Source organism: Poromitra crassiceps (assembly GCF_964638095.1).
Source record: "Poromitra crassiceps genome assembly, chromosome: 11".
NCBI classification, from domain to species: Eukaryota; Metazoa; Chordata; class Actinopteri; order Beryciformes; family Melamphaidae; genus Poromitra; species Poromitra crassiceps.
The window spans coordinates 9580914-9597284 of record NC_139643.1 but is presented as its reverse complement, the minus strand read 5'-3'; the positions used below and the strand labels follow the sequence as shown (position 1 = coordinate 9597284).

Sequence of the window (16371 nt, the reverse complement as noted above, 5' to 3'; positions counted from 1 at the left end):
ATATCCTGTCCCTCTCCACTGTATATCCTGTCCCTCTCCACTGTATATCCTGTCCCTCTCCACTATATCCTGTCCCTCTCCACTGTATATCCTGTTCCTCTCCACTGTATATCCTGTCCCTCTCCACTATATCCTGTCCCTCTCCACTGTATATCCTGTCCCTCCCACTGAGTATCCTGTCCCTCTCCACTGTATCATGTCCCTCTCCACTGTATCCTGTCCCTCTCCACTGTATATGCTGTCCCTCTCCACTGTATATCCTGTCCCTCTCCACTGTATATCCTGTCCCTCCCACTGTATATCCTGTCCCTCTCCACTGTATATGCTGTCCCTCTCCACTCTGACTGTCTGATAAAGGCAGCAGACTAAAGATGATCAAACACTAGTTTAAAATAGTGTCCACCTATAATTTTAATCAAATGTAGCTCATCTGCATGTCTTCTGCTAGATCCACTGACCTCAAGATTTTCCTCATCCGCCTGGTCTTGGTGGTATTGCTTGTAGCGTCTGGCTTGTTTGTCTGGAGGATAGTGATACATAGTAAGTCCATGGCAAATGCTGATTATGCAAATTCACAACACAAATATTACTTGTGTCAAATATTTTCTTGAAAACTGATTCATCCTACAGTCATTTTGAGAGAGAATGACATGATATTACCTTGTGTTTGTTTCAGAGAAGGTCAAAGCTGAAGCATCAGCCATCACAGTGGTAAGATAGAGCCATGTCATTTCCCAGTATCACCTTGCAGGCTGATGTGTGGTCATCACCTCATCATTTGCATATATCTATCTATACTTTATGGATGGATTAGGACACACAATAACCTTCTAACAATGTAATTTAGGGTCTTATGTGCATAATCGTATGCAAACTTATTAGTTTTAGTCCAAATCCTAAATATTGCCATTTAAGTTTTTTGTATATGTTCCTTATGTTGGGTTTGAAGTAAGCGTGCTGATGCACGAGACTTGTTCACAATAAACTCTGTGATCCAATCAGGCTGAAATGCCTCTACCGGAAAAAAGAAAGAGGAAGAAGAAGAAGGAAAAAAAACCATTACGGGTGACCAGAGAAATGCTTAGTTTTTCATAATCCTTCAAATTTAAGCTGGGTGGTTAATGACACATTTTTCTGTGGTGTGACAAACTCAAAACACATTTATTTGTATTGTCCAGGGACTTTAAGTCCTTGACCATGCAAGTACGGTGGGTTTCTACAAGTTAATGTGAGTTGTTCCTATTCCTCCTCTGTCTTCTGCTTATTCACCACAGGGTGCTGACAATGAAGAGAATATATGCATTAATGTTGCACAGATTAGGGAAACTCCTAGCCAGGTCTGAATGTGTTGACATACCCCGTAACTCCATAATCAGTAATCCAATATAACGGCGTTGTGTTGATAGTAGTTGCAGCAACCCATGTTAGGGGCTTGCCCAGGGGTGGATTTGAACCACCGACCTCCAGCTTCCAAGGCGGTTACACTTACACTCCATCATAGCCTCTTTAACACAGTGATAAATCATGTTGTACTTTAGGGCACTGGCTCAGTGGTCCTCCTCTTTCTTCTGCTTATTCACAACAGGCTGCTGATGCGGTCTCAGGAGAACCTGAGGAGGGCTGAGAACAATGAGAAGAAGTCACAGATGTTTTGTATGTTCTCTTTTATTAACTCTTGGTTTCATCTTGTATCTTCATTTCAAATCTCTTTATGTTCTTTGGGTATCCTAGCTCAAAACACATTATGAAAAATTCCCCAATATACATATTGGGGAATTTTTCGACAATTATATTTAATTTTACAATTAAATATACCCAATTCAAATATATTCTATATATGTTTCATTGAATATCTCAGGAATACAAGGAAGGTGCAAATGACTTCCTTTTTTTCATCACAGGAAACAACTTCACCACTTCACTTCACTGGAGGGCTCTTGCAATTGTAGCACTATCAGAAGCTTTGTAATCCAGCCTTGAACTACACGTCCATTTTGAGATTAATATATATGATCATTATTGTGCTTACTGAAAGCAAGGAAAATCTATGAAATCTGCCATCCTTAATATTTGTATTCTTTCCACACAAAAGTTTAACGCATATTAACTCCCACATTCTTCACACCACATAGACATGCCAGACCTCAAAATGTGTGGCTCATTGATGACAGGTACCCTACGGATTCGTCAAGCGGTTTGGGCGCTATTCGTGAGTACGTGCAAGTTTTTTTCCTATTCACTTGAATGGGGTTTGGAAAAATCTTGCATTAAATTAGCGGTATCTCAGAAACGATATGACCCAGAGCTACCAAACTTGCTACGGAGGTTCACAGAGGGACCTTTTACTATCCACGAAAGAATTACACCAATTGACCTGATGGTGGCGCTATAACAGCCCTCTTTACATTTTGGTCCATAACTTTTGAACCGTAGGGTCCCCAATCATAATTCCCTGGATTTCTTGGGTCCTTCCGCATCTACTGATATAGGCCATGCCCATTTCCTTCTGATTAGATTTTCTGCCATTTTGAATTTTGTCCAAAATCTTTTCTTTTTTTTGTCAAATTTTGTCCAATCTTCACCAAACGAAAGCAGACATCATGTGTGGACTGTCCTGCACAAAATATAATTATATAATTATACATTATCATACTTATATAGTGATAAAAAATAATAGTAATAATAATAATAGTAGTAGTAGTAGTAGTAGTAGTAGTAGTAGTAGTAGTAATAATAATAATAATAATATAATAATAATAATAAATATAGCCGCAAGCGGCGATGCGGGGTCCAAGCTTCCGGTGAAAGTTTCAAAGTTTCAAAGTTTCAAAGTTTCAAAGTTTCAAAGTTTCAAAGTGTCAAAGTTTAAACATTTATCATTTCAAGACGGTTTCACGTATCCAAATTCTTTATACAACTTTAGATCAGGGAAGTCCAGAGATGACACAGAAAAAGTTTGGGCTCATTCGGGCAAATGGCCTAGGACGAGTTCGTTTTTTTTTTTGGAAAATCTAGCAGGCTTAAATGGGTGTGAGTTATGGGTCAATACGCAAAAGGGTCTGTTATAGCGCCACCATCTGGCCAATATGGCTAATTTTTTGTCTCTGAGCAGTGGGGCACATTTCCAACCTATGTGCAAGGTCTGGCTACTGTAGCCCTTACGGTTTTTGACGTGCATGCTGTTTTAGGGCAGAATAATAATAAACATTACAGATACAATAGGGATCCACGCACTTCGTGCTTGGACCCCTAATAATGGTGGTGGTGGTGGTGATGATGATGATGATGATGATGATGATGATGATGATGATGATGATGATGATGATGATGATATAATATAATATCAGAATATACTTGGGTGGAAAAAACTAAAGGGCTTCTTTATGAAAAATGTAAATAGTTTTTTTTGTTCTCTGTTTGTTTTTAATACATTTGTGTGAGATTCAATTTCTGCCTTGTTTTTTCTTTTGTCCTTATAGTCATATAAGAATTGATATATGAATATGACATCATTGCAGCATACGTGTGATGATAGCCCTTGTACATAAAACTCTGGAGGTCTATCACTTGATGGTCCATTACAGGGTTGAGGTTATACAAGCAGCATTATTACACAAGGAGACAGACGGACCAAAAATAGGACAAAATAATGCTTAGACCCCAGAGGGTTAATATCACTTTTTCTTTGCACAACTCTGTTCCAATAGCAGCAATACACATATTCTGCATACTGTATATTGTATAATCCTGTATGTGTATGTACATGCTCCCTATACCTTATACAAGGTTCACAATTTGCTTAGAAATGTGCTTCAATTAGCATTAGCATTTATAGGTATACCTGGTTTATATGTAACCAAAATCACCATGACATTTATGTAAAAAATCACCGCCATGGCTTTACCAATTTCTGTAATGATTTGATGTTGTACTGCTCATTAACTCATTGACTATAATTACTTTACTATTTTGCAACCACAAATGCAAGGATTGTCCCCTATAGCAAATTATTGATTGAGTGCTTATTTTGTTGATTGATTATGAACTATGGCCCTTCTAAGATGTATTTTGTGAACTATGTTCTTCACCATTGCAGAACATTGCTGTACAGGGAGAACATGTATCTTGCTTTGAGGGAATAGACTGGATTGTTATGTCTCGTGAACATCAGATTAACTATTGACGTCATGGAAATATACTGAGTTGGAGAGAGGTTGAATGAAGTGGAAAAGTACTGCCCTCCAGGGTAGGGGGCGGGTGTCATAGTTTCAGTATATGATGAGATGTAACAATGACTCGTGGCTTTTTCATGACAACGTGGTCGGGAAGAGACCTCTGTGCACAGATGTTATTGTAGAATAAAAACTCCTAAATACACTTGAAACGGATATCTCATTATTGATGCATCAGCAGAGCATTTCAGCTAATTTTGCCATCACCCCCCCCCCCCCCCCCCCCCCCCCCTTTGACTGAACTGTAATATTTTAATCATTGTTGGGTGAAGTACAATGTATTTATGTACAGATCCAGACCAGTTTGTACCGTAATTTCCGGACTATAAGCCGCGGCTTTTTTCCCGTTTTTTGGCCCTGCGGCTTATATAACGGTGCGGCTTATCTATGGATTTTTTCAGAAAAAAAAAAAAAAATACAAATAAAATCTCTCTTTTTTAGCACTCTTTCTAACTATAAATCCACTTCTGTTTTAATTTCCTCTCTTGCCCTCTTTTCACCACACCGCGGACACTGTGTGCACTGTAAAAATAAACAAAGGTGGTGTTGTGTTATGTTGTTTTGTTGAAATGTTACGGTAATACGGTAAATGGGAGCTTCCTCAAACAGCCATCTCTTTCCCGACAATCCCCTCTGTGCGTGACCCCTTACATATGGTAATTACGGTAAGCAAACGGCCACTCGGCCAACAACTCCCTCCCCCGACTACCAGGAGAAAATCACAAACTTCAGCGAATTCACACAAAGGAAGATCAAGGAATATTCCATCGAACCGGAGCAGATCATAAATATGGATGAAGTGCCTTTGACGTTCGACCTGCCACTCACTCGGACTGTTAACAAGAAAGGTGAATCGTCGATCACATTGAGAACCACTGGGCACGAGAGAACGAATTTCACTTGTGTTCTCGGCTGCTCTGCATCTGGAGTAAAGCTGCCGCCAATGGTGATTTTTAAGCGGATTACGATGCCGAAAGAGAAAATTCCCAGTGGGATATGCCTCAGAGTCAACAAGAAAGGGTGGATGATGGAAAGTGTCATGAAGGAGTGGCTGGCTGAGTGCTACGTCAAGCGCCCTGGAGGATTCTTTCACCAAAAAAAAGCTTTGCTCGTTCTCGACAGCATGAGGGCTCATATAACAGATTCCGTGAAAGCAGCCATCAAGACCACAAACTCCATTCGGGTTCCGAAAGGCTGGACTGCTGCGTGATGATGACGCCGGCACAGCTGGGCGCCTTCAGAGGCTGTTCGATTCCGACACCGACAGTGACGAAGAGGAGTTCCTTGGTTTTGAGAGTGACAACGAAGGAGAGAGGAGAGTGGTTGACAAAGCCACCCTGAACCTGTTCGTTTCCGACACTGAAGTTGAGGACTTTGCTGGTTTCAGTACGGAGGAAGAAGAGGAAGACGAGGATTAGTGACTTGACTTTGACTCTGACTCTGTTTTTGACGCTGCACCTTCACCTAAAAGATGAAGACAAGGATTACGGTACCTGGTTTGATTGTTGACAGCACCTTTTGTTGAAATGTTAATAAATGGGAGCTTCCCCAAACAGCCATCTCTTTCCCGACATTCCTCTCTGTGCACGAACCCTTACATATGGTAATTAAACATCAAAACACCCGCGGCTTATAGTCCGGTGCGGCTTATATATGTAAAAAACAGTCAATTTTGCTGCTGCGGCTTATATACCGGTGCGCCTTATAGTCCGGAAATTACGGATATCATGGTGTACATAAATAAAAGTTGTATTATCTACCTTGGCTGTTGCAGTTGATTGTTTAGTTTAGTCAGTGACTACATTAGAGTTATTCTTTGCTGTAACTGTCTCATCAGCCACTGACTGGTTTATCTACTGGTTCCCATGATGGCACAAAGCATGACTCAGTACAATCAACTGAGTTGTATAAGGGTTCTATATACCTCCATTTTATTATCTATAGAACCTCCTAATCTGCTCCCTGACTGATGCACGACACAAGAAATAGCTTCACTCATTCAGCTGCACAAAAACACTCATATAATATACATGACAACACACTAGAAACAATGTAGAAACAATGTAAAGAAAAGCATGTGACTCACCCCTAGATGGTGCAAAATCGCTCTCTCCTGTGTCATTCTGCTGTGAATAAACATCTCCCTTCACAGTGTGAGCCGAGGCCTGCTGATGTCATGCTGTGATAGAATTTTAAACTTTTCATATTTATATTGTGGTAAATGTAATATATCTACCAAGTGAAAGAGGCAGTAGCCTCTGGGCTACTGGGCTGATATGATACAGCACATGTTCTCATATGGACTAGAATAGTGACACCTCACCTAAAGGCATGTCAGAGATAACACTAGTTGTGTCTCTCAAAATGTTTAAATTATCTATTTCATATAATTAATTTAAAACACACCACTTTCTTTTTAAGAAAGAAGAAAATGCATGAACTTGATTAATTGTAACAATTTTATAAAACATAGCACAATACCATTATAGATATAATTTAAAGCAGGTCCAAAATATCTTAAAAATAGTGCTGTGTAGAATCCAGAGTGCCTATCATGTTTCCGCCCTGTGAGTGAAGCAGTTTGAGCTGAGGTCCTGACTCACTCCTGCACTTTGTCTGCCCACAGAGCAGCTAGGCTGTGCCTGCTCCTCCTATTCTGACATGGACCGACAGACGTAGAGGAGGTGTTAGAGGAAGAGAGAGGTGGCAGCTGTGCTCGTGGATAAAGAGGAAAATGAAGGTCCAGGGCAAAGCGATTGTGCTCAGGCTAGGATGTTGCTCAGAGGAGTCAGGGGGAGGCCGGGGCAGAGGAGAGGACAATCTGACCTCCAGGGTGATTTTCCTCTGGAGGAATGTTCAGTTCTTCCCTCAACTCTTCAGACAGCGATTGATGAGATGGAGACTTTGACCTTTGTCTTAATGGCTACCTCAATCTGTTCTTTGAGGCAACACCAGCAAGTCCCACAGTGTCTAGTACTGTGTTGCCTCTAGAGCCCCTTTTAGATTGGCCCAAAAACCAAGTCCACAAACCACCGTCTTTTGCTGTTAGTGACAGCTGATTAGATGGACCTGCAAACGACCATGGCTATTCATCGGATCAGCTGTGATCGGCACGTGATATACGATAAATAGCACACCAGCTGAAAACGGTATATTTTGCATCTTGATAACATATCATTTTTGGCCTTTTACACTCACACAATACATCCTCAATTATGATGCAATAGTTTAAAAAGAGCAGGGCCCTAATGAAACCAATATCAGTGATGCTGGGGACGTACGTGTCCCCGTCACTTCTTCAAATGGCAGATTTTGTCCCCATCATTTTTTTTAAAGCATAATTTGTTAAAAATGTTCTGAAAAGATTGCTTGCACCAAGCAATGTTAACTAACAAAAAAGCATACATTTATAATGTTTTTATTTTCATATTGTCCACTCTGTAGTAGCCTATAGGCATGCCCTTTAATTTTTTTTTTCAATTTTCCCCCTCGCGGTATCTACTCTCTATACTGATCCTCCCATTATGCACTGCCTAAAATTGCATAATATGTGATTTTAGATGAGACTGGGAGACAACAGTTCTACTAGTCTCCAATCTGAAATAAAACTGCTTGTGCTGCACAGGCAGAGGTGTGAGTTTCATGTCACACTTTGTTAAACGGCCCCAGCCAGTAGAGAGCACAGTGTTGACTCATTCTAGGTGACAACTCAAACTCCCACGATGCTGTTTTACCTTGATATGTAGAAGACTATTACAATGCTTATGCAAGCCCTTATGCAAGAGTGTCAACACAAATTGACACTCTTGCATAAAAAAATGACCACAATGCGGGAAATGAAGTCTTGGGCTGCATTTCACAATAAAGATATCAGTGACATTCTTAGGGGGGAAGTGCGTGTAGTAGGTTTGTACGTGATAATCCCTTATTTTTAAATGTTGGTTGTACTATTTCATTGTATCCACTCAGTGGCACAGCAGGGTCGGACTGGCCTTAGGGAGCATAGGGAGTTTGACCAGTGGCCTGGCCTGCTAAATGGCCTGCAGGTGCATAAAGAAACACCACAATGCAGGAAATGAAGTGTTTAACCCTCAGAATTTGCCTAGGCCCCTCCCATCTTTATGCCCCCCCCCCCATGTTCAAATGAAGCCTACAAGTGCCTGCATCATATTGTGCCATCCCCCCCTCCCTCCATTATCATTGTGTAATCTGCACTCTGGTAGCAGTGCACAACAATTCACCAGAATGCAGGAAATGTCTTTATAACTCACATCTTCCTGGTGGAGGACCCCCAGACCCGCTTATTAAAAAGTGCCCTGACTGCCTGACTGGGGCTATATTTCACTCTATATTTCCTGGCCTGAATGATTCTTCCAGTCCACCCCTGAGCACAGCACAATACTTCTGTCATCTTTCATCACATTGAAAGGCTCACACCATCAAACCGCTGATGTAGGGGAAATGCTTCTGCAGTTGTGGGTGTCGGCTCGTCGCAGCCGAAATTAAACTGGTTAAAAACATGAGCAGTTTGAGCTTCCGTTTGTTTGTTCTTCTTTTGATGCAAACCTTTCTCAAAGCGATATAATAATCTTCCCTGTGTGCATAGTTATATTGCTTATCCTCATCTCAAATTATATGAATAACAATAAAATACCTACTTTTGGCTGTTAGAAAACACTGCAACATTATTTCATTAAGTTAATTTCCAAAGAGTCTTCTTTCCCTACATTCTAATTTGTGGACCCATTCTAGTTTTCCTACAGCATTCCTGTGGAAAGAGTGAGGTCAGGTGTGTGTTAGGAGGCAGAGAGAAACAAGGACCGCCCTCCTCCTCCCTGTATATGCCTCTATGCAGCGGATTCTCCTAGTGGCCTGGGGCCCCCAAATCTGCAGGGGTCCTCTAAGAAATGTATTTTAAGCACCTGGATGAAATCAATCAATTGAAAAAAGACCCTTGCTCTAGAATAGGCTTTTCTGCACACCTTCTAGCTTTTTCATATTTACATAAAAGTATGACTTTACTCCACTCTCTTAAAAAAATGTCTCAAATGTATTTTCCCTGCCACCTGTTGTGCAGCAGAAATTCATATGCAGCATTCCTGTTGAGCAAATGAGTCCCTGCATGGAACCAGTGAATAATAAAGAAATTATGAGTTATGACAGTTACAGTCAACCAACTATATCCACAGGCTGATCTTTTCCATGATTGGAAACTCTTGTGTGAGACAACAAAGTCTTTTGTGGGATATTGGATCAAATATTAGTAAGAATAGATTGTGACAAAAAAAAATCGACTTAACTATTTCTATGTGGGGAAATTATGTGTTAAGAGAGGCTTATGCTTTGTGTAAGTTGCTTCAGCAAAAATGCTTATAAAAATAGTTTTACTTGTTCAAACCAAACGGTTCAGATATATTAAGAAACATGAGAGACCACATAACATTTCACTTGGACCGAAACGTAAAAAACTTAGAAACATAGAAAATATTGTTTCTATGTTACCGTATTTTGTTTTAAGTTTTGGTCTGAGTGAAATGTTCTATGCTCTCTCCCGATTCTAAATATATCTGAACCGTTTGACTTGACCAAGTATAACTATTTTTATAAGCATTTTACGAAATGTCTATGGGAAAATAAATGGTGGATGAAAATCTCTGGTACAGTGCTGAAGCAGGAAGTGACGTTCACTTTGCTTCTCTCCCACATATGAGGACAAACAAAAATCAGAAGTGTCAGGAGTAATATAGGCTTTGGTTGATGCCTAACTGGAAAAGAGAAGCAAATTAAACTCATTCAAATATATGTATGTAATGTATTGTAGAGGATGGAGATATGAATGCAGTATATTTGACTCTGTATGCTCAATAGATACACAGCAGCTTATAGGACAGGGGGTGTGTTCAGAATGAGGAGGAGCAGCAGTTAGCCCTGCAGTAAGAGTGAGGGAGGTAGTGTTCACTCTCACATTGAAGCGGACATGGCTTTGACCTGTATCCCTCTGCTTCTCCTCTGTGGACTCATTGGTAAGTGAGCAAAGTCTTCATGAGAACACTCTTAGTTTAGCTAGCTGTTACCTGTGATGATGAGGATGATGATGATGATGATGATGATATGAATGTTGTATACTAGTGGCATGATATTCTAGAGTAATGAACTTTGATTCACATATTTAAAGTGACAACCACCTCTAATATTATAAGATGAACTGTTCTTTCCTCATTATGTTAGAATGAATTTACAGTCTACAGCAGGGATACTCAACTTGCTTTGCCCAGGGGCCCCTTTTTGCAAAATGAGAGCGGCCAGGGGCCAGTGAATAAACAAACATTATAAATATACATTTTTTATGTAGTGGATTGTAGGTTTGGGGTGCCAGCCGGAGTTTAGTCTGACACATATACATTTTTTACACGCTGCCATGAACCCAGACAGCATCAATCTGAACCAAATAATCAAAACAATAATCAGAGTGACAATAATGCAAACACAGACAAGTTCAATATCAGTGTATTGGAGCTACAATAAAAACCACTCACAAAATAAAAATGTCCTTTGCAGGCAAGTCCAAATAGGCTAATCCAAGTGATTCCCAACCAGGGGTGCGTGTACCCCTATAGGGTACTTGAGCAGCTTGCAGGCGGTACTTTTAAAGATTGAGGATTACAATTAATTTCCAAAATGATAGAAAAATATTCCAAGTCATTTCATAAGCCCATTGCACGCTGCAACTAGTTCCCCCCTGACAGGTGTGAACTGTTACACTGTGAAGAGGTCACGCAAACTAGTTACTAGCAAACATGAATAAACGTCCAGTTGATGTCACTATGGATTCAGGTTTAGGGACCAAAGGAAAAAAGAGCCCAAAGACCAAACCGCGGCAGTTCAGTGAAAATATATATTTTGCATGGATTTACTACGACGTATATGTGCGTCTGTGGATCCACTGCAACCGATGTTTTCTTTGTGGCACAAAGAACGTGCATGAGTGAGGGGTACTTTTGGCATGGTAAACAGCTAAAGGGGTACATGAGACAAAAAAGGTTTGGGAACCACTGGGCTAATCAACCAAACTAGACGTTATTCAACAATCAATAACAAATACACAAGTTAGAAATGAATTGTATTCACTTTAATTCAGTTCTCAAATCTGTTCAGAGTAAACCCACTTCCCAAACAAATCAATAAATCTCTCCAAAAAGCAATGTAACCAAACGTCTCTACTTTGTGCACACAGGATAGCTAATTAGTTAAGTAGCGTACATATTGTCCCTGGGTGGTGAGGAGGCTGCGATATTTGACAATTTAGCTGGAGCTGCTCACTCAAACTAGATTTAGCATTGGTTTTCATTGTGAATTAGATTGGTTCAGGGGCACTCTGTACTCTACCCTATCACGGGCCGCATCTGGCCCCTGGGCCCTAAGTTGAGTATCACTGGTCTCTACTTTCTATGTTTCTGATTGTGATATAGTTGTGAGATCTACATGAAGGCTTATAAAGGGATTATATTGTAAACTATGTATCTCATGTTGTTGTTGTTGCAGGAATTCACAGCATAATAACAGTGAGCAAAGTGTCAGTGAAGACAGGAGGCTCCATCACTATTCCTTGTCTCTATCATGTAAAGTACATAAACCATGTGAAGTACTTGTGTAAAGGGTATACTTGGGCCGGCTGTGATTATGTGGTAACAACGAAGCAACGTACTTCAGGAAGGTTTTCTATCTCTGATGACACCAAGCAAAGAGTCTTCACTGTGACCATTAATGACCTGGTGGTAGAGGACACTTCTGGTTACTGGTGTAACATGGAAATTGATGCGGGGGGAGATGGTGGACAGTATTTTCACCTGTCAGTCTCCAGTAAGATCAAGCTATTCATTTCAGAACATGTGAAACCCTTTCTGTGAGATTACACGCCTTTGTGTGTGTGTGTGTGTGTGTGTGTGTGTGTGTGTGTGTGTGCGTGTGCATGTGCGTGTGCGTGTGCGTGTGCGTGTGCGTGTGCGTGTGCGTGTGCGTGTGCATTGGCTATAATTGGGATAATGAACTAATTATTATCATTTGTTGAATGGCAAGATTGAATGTAAATGGAATGGTTTGAAGATATTTGAATGTATGCAACATGCTGTTCTATATTTGATATTTCTTTATCATCATTTTGCCAGTGTAGAGTATTACACACAATGTTCTATTGATTGTTGCTTGTTCTCCCTCAAGGTACGTCTGGACTCAATGTGGACCAGCAGAACATATCAGGATTTAATAGAGGAGATATAATGATCACAGGTCACCATAGTATCCCTGGACAAATGAAGTGGTGTAGAGTGCGTGGGTCCTGTGTGGAGAGATGGTCTGGATCAATCGATGGAACACAAGTGACAATCTTCAGTTCCTCAAGTCTGTTCAATGTGACTATGAGTGGACTGAAGGTTGACAGCAGTGGTTGGTATTGGTGTGCTAAAGGAGACCTACAGATGCCAGTTCATGTCACTGTTCATGAACGACCCTCAACAACTACTATGAGCTCCACCATAAGTAAGAATCAAACCTTCTTCCTCATCTTTCATATTGTCACATATGACTGCCTATACGATGGCTAATAAAAATGAAGCCATTAATGGGACACACACAAATGTAACATAAGTCAAACTCTAAAATAGTTCAAATAATCATGAAGTATAAAATTCAGCCTTGTCACACTACTCACTCTTTATAGAGACGCTTCCTCCAACCACCCACCAACATTCCTCCGTGCTCACAGGTCCATCTAGTGGTCAGCCCACAAACTCCACTGCAGCTGGAGACAACCTGCCAGACCCACAGCAGAGGTCAGTCCCCTTTACTTAGAGCTAAGACACCTACCATGTTCTCACAACACCATGGATTCAAATCTGATTCACATTTGCTCTCTCTGTACATCCTGTCCCTCTCCACTGTATGGACTTAAAATTGACATTTTATTGCTCTAGTTTATAATTGTCAATATTAGTGCAAAAAAGGAAAATTGTAATTATAATCCAAACACACAAATGTGTCAGATAACTTTTATGGTTGTGGGGGGAAAGTGTGTGTCTTTAATCAAACATACCTCATCTGCATCTATCTTCTGCTAGATCCATTGACCTAAAGATTCTCCTCATCCCCCTGGTCTTGTTGGTTTTGGTTTTAGCATCTGCCTTGTTTGGTTGGAGGATAGTAATACATAGTAAGTCCATGGCAAACGCTGATGAATCAAATTCAGAACCAAAATAATAATTGTGTCATTACATTTTAAATGTTTTCTTTAAAAAAAAATTACATGATATTTTAAATGATTTTCTTTAAAAATTATTACATGGTATTTCCTTGTGTTTGTTTCAGAGAAGGCCAAAACTGAAGCATCAGCCATCACAGTGGTAAGATAGAGCCATATTTCCCAGTATCACCTTTGATGGTCATGTGTTGTCATCGCCTCATCATAAATTATCTTCTTTGTGATAGTATAATGCTTTATGGACTGATCATAGGACACTCGGAACAAACAACATTTAAGGAACGTGACCATGCAAATAGTCTACTGGTGTAATTATTTTTATATAACTGAGTGTGAGTTGTTGGTCATACTACATGGATTATAGCAGCACTATAGTGCTGTGCTGTAGTAGTCGAAACCGGTCTTGGTCTCAATATCACATTTTGATGGTCTCGGTCTTCTGGAACTCGTCCCCCCTCGGTCTTGGTCTTGGTCTTGGTCTCGTTGACCCCCGCCCACCCCTGGTCTTGGTCTTGACTAGGTCAGGGTTTAGGACAGGTGGTCTCGACCCCAACACTAAGCAGCCCTTCTATATAGTCACTGCTCTGTTGGATGTGATGAATAATATAATCTGCATGCCTGCTGTAAACACTATTATTCACAGACTGTGTATCGTTCCTTGTGAACATTTTGTTCCTCCTCCTTCTTCTACTTATTCACAACAGGCTGCTGACAATGAAGATAATTTGATCTACAGTGATGTTCATCACATTAGGACACCTCCAGCCCAGGTACTGTATGAATGTGTCCACATGCACATAATGATACAGTTTGCATGTTCTCCCCGTGTCTGTGTGCATTTCTTCCAGGTGCTCTGGTTTTGTCCCACAGTCCAAAGACATGCTGGTCAGGTGGATCGAAGACTCTAAATTGCCCATAGACATGAGTGTGTTTGTGTAGTGTATATTATGATGTATGTAACCTATATCATCATGTGTATCAGGGATGTATTACCAAACGGGGCTACTGAGCCCAGGCCCCCAAGAGCTCAGGGGGCCCATAACCAGAGATGGGGACTTGAGACTTGGTGACTTGGACTTGAGTCGACTCAAGTCCCTGTTTTGATGACTTGTGACTTGACTTGACAAAAACATAAATGACTTGAGACTTACTTGGACTTGGAAGTTAAAGACTCGAGACTTGACTTGACTTGAGAGTTGATGACTTGGTTGTTAGTGTTTGTCAGTTTAAATATTAAATATGAACAAATGTAATATAATCTAACAATGTTTGATGTTGTAGCCTGGCTGTCAGTGTTTTGACTGTTTATCAGTGATCGAGAGGAAGCATTTTGATTGAGAAGAGATAAATACTGTACGTTTAAGTCATTTGTTTTTGTTTGATTACATTGTAGTCTTGTCAGTATTTCACTGGAAATTGTTTTTTACTGACTTTTGTTTGTTTGCATTTATTTCACTGAACATCAATAATTATAATACAAATAAATTTCATTGTCATGAACAGGTTAGATAAATTGGCCAATAGCACTGCAGGTACTAATACCTCGTATTTTTTATTATATAGGAAGGTAACACTGCAGTAGCTTGGGGTGGGGGGAAGTAACTTGACTTGGGACTTGACTTTCCTTAACTAAGGACTCGACTCGACTTGACAAAACCTGTGACCTGACTGGTCCAAAACAAAGTGACTTGAGACTTGCTTCAGACTTGGACCAAATGACAAATGACTCCAGTGGAGCTGCTCAGTAGCCAGCAGAGCACTCCTGAAAAAGAGAGCATTGCTCTCAGTGCAATCTGAGAGCCCAGAGTCTATTTCAGCATGTAAATTGCCGAAATAGACTTATGCATCCAGGCCCAGGGGCCCGTCATGTCATAATCCGCCTATGACGTGTGTAGTATTTATGATCATGTAGTATTAATTTGATATGTAGCTACTGTATGCTATGTAAAAGTCCTTTAAGACATGCTTGTGATTATATAAATACAGACTACTACTACTACTACTACTAGACTGGACTAATACTATTCAAAGGGGAACACACAAAAATGGAAGTCAAGTAACTGTAGTCGAAGACATGAGATTAATGTTGTATTTCAAATTGGTCCTTGTAGGTCCCACAGACCAGTGATCCTGATGCTCTGTACAGCAATGTTGATCCTGATGCTCTGTACAGCAATGTTGATCCTGATGCTCTGTACAGCACTGTTGTGAAAGACAGGAAAGTCCAGGAGGTAAACATCAAGGCTGTGTCCACATTAACAGGCCAAACCACTATTTAATATTTCTGTTCAAATCATAGAAAAGCAATGAAAAAATACTACTATTACTGCAAAGCTGTTAGTATTTTTTGTTGTTGTTACTTTTCCTTCCTGCTAGTACTTTTATTGAATGATGTCATCATTTGCTTGTGTTTGCCTGCTTTTTTCCATTAGACTGAAGCAGCAGAAGCCAGTGTGATCTACGGTACAGTGGTTCCACACTAGAACATGACCAGTGCTAATAAACCCAAAAGGCTGGAGGACATTGATGCTACAACACATATAATGATAATGTCATATTGATGTGATGTGGCACTTATGTCCTCAGTTATGAGTTTGGACAAATCAACACGGTAAGAGAGGTTATCTGAGTTACTGAAGCCTTTCTGTCGGCTCCAACCAGTCTGAGCTCTCTCATCAACAAGACATTTCCATCCACAGAGCCACCCCTCACTGGGTGTTTTTGGTTTTCACACCAGTGTCAATTCTAGAGAGGTGGTAATGCAACTTAAAGGATGCCAACTGCCATAAAAAACCACAGAAGAAGAAGAAGAAGAGACTGTAGTGCAGCGATACTCAACTGGCTTTGCCCGGGGGCCACTTTTGCAAAATGACAGGAGGCCAGGGG

The 16371-nt window shown here is 40.5% G+C and overlaps 2 long non-coding RNA genes across 2 annotated transcripts; both read left to right on the top strand.

Moving 5' to 3' along the window:
- Positions 1–676: 676 nt before the first annotated feature.
- LOC310785296 lies at positions 677–1986 on the top strand. Its single transcript, XR_014553161.1, has 3 exons — positions 677–711; positions 1586–1653; positions 1902–1986. It is a non-coding gene; the product is annotated as an uncharacterized lncRNA (long non-coding RNA).
- A 12226-nt stretch (positions 1987–14212) lies between these two features.
- LOC310785801 lies at positions 14213–16003 on the top strand. Its single transcript, XR_014553195.1, has 3 exons — positions 14213–14255; positions 15597–15716; positions 15918–16003. It is a non-coding gene; the product is annotated as an uncharacterized lncRNA (long non-coding RNA).
- The last annotated feature ends 368 nt before the right edge of the window (positions 16004–16371 follow it).